Source organism: Nannospalax galili, unplaced genomic scaffold (genome assembly GCF_000622305.1).
Source record: "Nannospalax galili isolate Female #2095 unplaced genomic scaffold, S.galili_v1.0 scaffold284, whole genome shotgun sequence".
Classification (NCBI taxonomy): Eukaryota; Metazoa; Chordata; class Mammalia; order Rodentia; family Spalacidae; genus Nannospalax; species Nannospalax galili.
In genome coordinates, this window is record NW_008354281.1 from 2,520,022 (window position 1) to 2,524,365 (window position 4,344).

The 4,344-nt window shown below is 38.5% G+C and overlaps 1 non-coding gene across 1 annotated transcript; it reads left to right on the top strand.

Annotated features, from left to right (window-relative positions):
- The first annotated feature begins 3,902 nt into the window (after positions 1 to 3,902).
- Positions 3,903 to 4,006, top strand: LOC115067432. Its single transcript, XR_003846854.1, has one exon. It is a non-coding gene; the product is annotated as a U6 spliceosomal RNA (small nuclear RNA).
- Positions 4,007 to 4,344: the final 338 nt, after the last annotated feature.

Consider the following 4,344-nt stretch of genomic DNA (forward strand, 5'->3'; position numbering starts at 1 on the left):
GGACAATATGCTTAAGAAGTTTTCATTCTAAAAGTAGCTGGGTTGTTTGTAAAGAAGGTCTATGGATTCAGTTCTGAAAAAAATCAACCAAAGTAAATGATGTGGTTTATGGCTTATGCCAATCCATCTTTCATTGCAAAACCTTTATGCTTTTGATAGACACAATACCAAGCTTTCATAAAAGTAGAACACAGTGATTTATAAAATGATCCACATTTTGCGATTCTTCATGTCTGAATTAAATGTCCCAACTGCTGTGCACATACTTAGAATATGTGCCAGAAACTACAGAGTTTTCAGATGCTTTCAAAAATTTTTTTTGTGTGTATTTTAATAGTATGGGTAAAGCATGCATCATTTCAAGAAGAGATAGAGCCCTTGTCCTATCAGAATCTGAGAAATGACTTTGTAAGAAATTAAAGAAATCTTAAGCTAAAATCTATGAAAGAGGGAATTCCATGTGAGAGGAGAGTTAGAACTCACTAGGGAAGACATGCCAGATTTATACTTGCTACTCCATAAAAGCCAGGAGGAAAAGAGTCCAGGTAGAAAGACGTTTCTAAATTGTTTCCTGTTTAGATGATTTCAATTAAATTATACACTGCCGGGAGCGTCAGCTAGTAGAAACAATTATAATAAACAGATGTACTCTGGAATCAGGGACAATTTATTTATCAGCTTTGCTTATCTGAGTCTGAGTTAGGTCCTCCAATGTTTGAAAAGCTTTGATGCCTCAACATGACGTTTGCCAAAGTGGGGTCTATAATGAGTAGCCAAATTCTCTGTATTTCAGGCACTTTCTTTTAAACTACTTTTGAAGGGGACTGTCAAGTGTTGCATGCTGTTTGTCAGTTAACACTTGGGGAGTGAAATTCACAAAGGGCACTTTATGTACCTTCACAACAAGGATATCTTTGCCAACACTTCAGAGCTATTTTAAGTTTGGGAGTTGTAAGTATCTCAGTGTTTTTGGAGGTGATAGTAATTGACCCAGGATGCCTAGGTTTTAAGTGAGTTTGTACTTTCAAGACCTGTTGGCACATGCTGCGATTTCAGCTCTGTTATATGTCCAAGGACTTGTGTCTTTTATTTACATGGCTCCCTTCATCTGAGGAGTCTCATAATAATGGCAATGATAATTTAAAATATTTATAAATGCCATTTAATGGTTGCTTTCTAATTATTCAACATTTGTTATTTAGGTGCAGGATCCCATTGAGTTCATTCACACTAGAACTTAGAAGTAGGTACTATTATTTGTTCTATTTATGATGAAAACATCGAGGCTCAGAATGTTAAGAACAATTATCTAAGGAAATGGAACACAAGTGGGGAAATTGAGTTTGCACTAGGGATGGCTGACTTCAGGGCTCTTAATCTGTTTTCCAGGATTCCTAGAAGACTAAGTGTGTCAAAGGAGAAAGGAGAAAATTTATATGTGATTGGTGGGATGGGAGTAGAGGTAGAAGTGGGAGACGCCATGGCAAGAGCATGTGCCAGATAAACCCTTTCTATGTAAGGATTTCCAAGGGATATATTTTGTGTGTATGTACATGTGCGAATGCATTCATTTCTGTGTTGTACACATGGGTGTATTTTTCCATTTTCCATGTTTGTGTGTTGTATACATGGATGTGTTTTCCCATTTTCCAATTTACTTGTGTGCTCCAAAAAAGTTGCTATAATTGTTGATAGCCTATGTTTTATCCTGGGATTGTGAGAGGCTTCCATTTTTCTGCCTCCTTTGTAACTCATCTATTTGATCATATTGAAAATCTCAGTTCCTAGAGTTCAGAGCTAGGAAGTAGGAGCCTGTCCTCCCCTCTCATAGCAAGCCCCACCACAGACTCATTTTGTAAATTGGTGCTTTGGAGAATAATGGAAAAAGAAAGGAAAATCGAGAAAAAAGGCATGGATCTGAGACTGGGAGAACAAGCCGCAAGTTCATTGGGTGACCACTGAGGATTTGTTCACCTTGACAATGGCTACACTTTTCCCTCTGCTTTGAATTCATCATTGTGGTTAATTTCTCTCTTCATTTGCTAAACAGATGAGTAGCAAGGACAACAATAGAATTAAATCTGAACAAAGAGGTCCTTTTGTCCCACATCTGTAGTGTTCCTTTAAGAATAAGGGTCTCTAGCCCTGGGAGGTCCATTCTGAGTCTGGGCATTTCTACCTCAGCAGTTACAGCTTTCACCAAAAGAAGGAAATGCTTGGAAAAGGGAAAAGACCCAGTTAACTGGCTGCTTTGAAGAAAATTAAGTCTCCAAAGGAATAGGTAGACACAACAAACTCCATCTTTTCTGAGGAGCAATGCAGTGTGAAGTGCTGGTCTGGCACTTGTCTGCTTGCTTTGCTTTGGAAAGCGAGCAGACAAGTGCATCTTTTGAGTTTAATTTCAGATGCAGGGACTTCTACGGCCTTTCTCATATTGGACCTGTATCTCTAGCTCTTCCTGAGGTGGTTCAAGTGTTTCTCTGAAGAAAAACTCTTTTGTCTTCCCTCCTGTTGTCTTGCAAATTAGTCACTTGGTCTATCTCCCTGAAGTACAGATGTCAGTAAGATAATTTGATGCTCAATCATTTTAATAGTATACCTAATTATTAAAAAAAAAAAAAAAAAAGGATTTCTGGCTTAACCTTCAAAATGTTCCATAACCAGGCCCTGAACATTTCTTCCACACCATTTTTTCTCCTCAGTTCTCTTTGCTAATATGGAATTTAAACTTTATTTCCCTGAAGTACAGTTCAAGCTCCTCAAGGAGATTTTTGTCTGCTTTGTTTACTGCCATTTCTGGCACCAACAGCAGTGGCTGACTCCTGGAAGGAAGAGATGAACCTGTGTTGAATGGTGGAATGAACTTTTCCTCTTTCCCTGACTCCGTAACTTTGCTTATTTCTTGTCTTCTCACGAATCAATGTTCAGTTTTTATTCAGCCTATCAACAAACCAATTTTTCCATTAAGCAACACTGAGTAAACTGGAATAAATCCATTCTGTGAATACCAACCCTCTTTATGTCCCAACAGTTGTCAACCACACATCTTTTGGGCATTTTTATCTGTCAATTAAAACAACTTAGATCTGTGTGTATTTGACAGAAATTTAAGCTCTTTAGGTAGAAAGTATGTTTATTTTTATTTTTTTTCTCCTCTTGATAACCTCTCATTTTAGTGATCCTAAGATAGGTTTTTGCAGATAAGAAACAAAAAGTATTTGGTTAATTTTTTTTTTTTTTTGGTCTTTTTGAGACAGGGTCTCCCTGTCGCCCCCCCTATCCTGGAACTCACTATGTAGACAAGGCTGGCCTTGAACTCCCAGAGCTTGCCTGCCTCTGCCACCCATGTGCTGGGATTAAAGGCGTGCACTACCATGCCTGGTCTTAAATTTTTTATATTGTACTGTTGTAATTCCATTAAAAACACAAAATCCTTGTAGAGATATGCCTTTAATGTTCTTTCTTTTACATATGTCAACTACGTTTAGTGTAATTGTTTCAGCAATGATTACTGAATTATTAGCTACATTGTCAGTAGACAGACAGTCTTTTATAAATGGTTATTTATATACAATCTCACAAAATGTACAACCTGGAGTAAATGCTAATGTGAAAGATGGTCTTCGATGATAATGTTGTATCAGTGTGGGTCCACTGATTCTAACAAATATACCACCTTGGCTAAGAATCCTGATAGTGAAGGAGACCATGCGAGTACAAGGGTAAAGAGATGGGACATCTCTCTATCTTGTTCCCAATTTTACTGTGAGCCTAAACTACTTTGAAAAAGTAAGCTGGGCATGACATTTGGAAAGCAAACACATGAGGGTCACTGTAAATTCGAGGTTAGCCTGGTATATTAGTTTTTTTCCCTCTGTTTCTGTGACAAAAATCCCATGGCTGTGCTCTCTTTAGCAGTACATATGCAAAAATTGAAACAATACAGAAATCAGCATGGCCCCTGCACCAAGATGGCATGCACATTCATGAAGCATTCTGTATTTAAAACAAAAAGTCTACCATGACCAAGACAACTTACAGAAGAAAGAGTATTTGGCTTAGTTCCAGAGGGATTAGAGCACAGCTTGGCATGGGAGGCATGGCAGGATGCAGCTGAGAGAACACTGAAAACTCGAGGCTTCAAGTAGGGGAAGCAGAGAAAGTGGAACTGTGACAAATCCGTGAGCTCTCAAAACCCACTGTCAGTGACATGCTTCCTTCTGCTAGGCTACATATCCTCAAGGCACCATGACCATCCTCAGCACCACCGGATGGGGCCAAGAATTCAAATACATGAGCCTATGCAGGACATTTCTCATTCAAAACACTACACCTGGTCTCCCT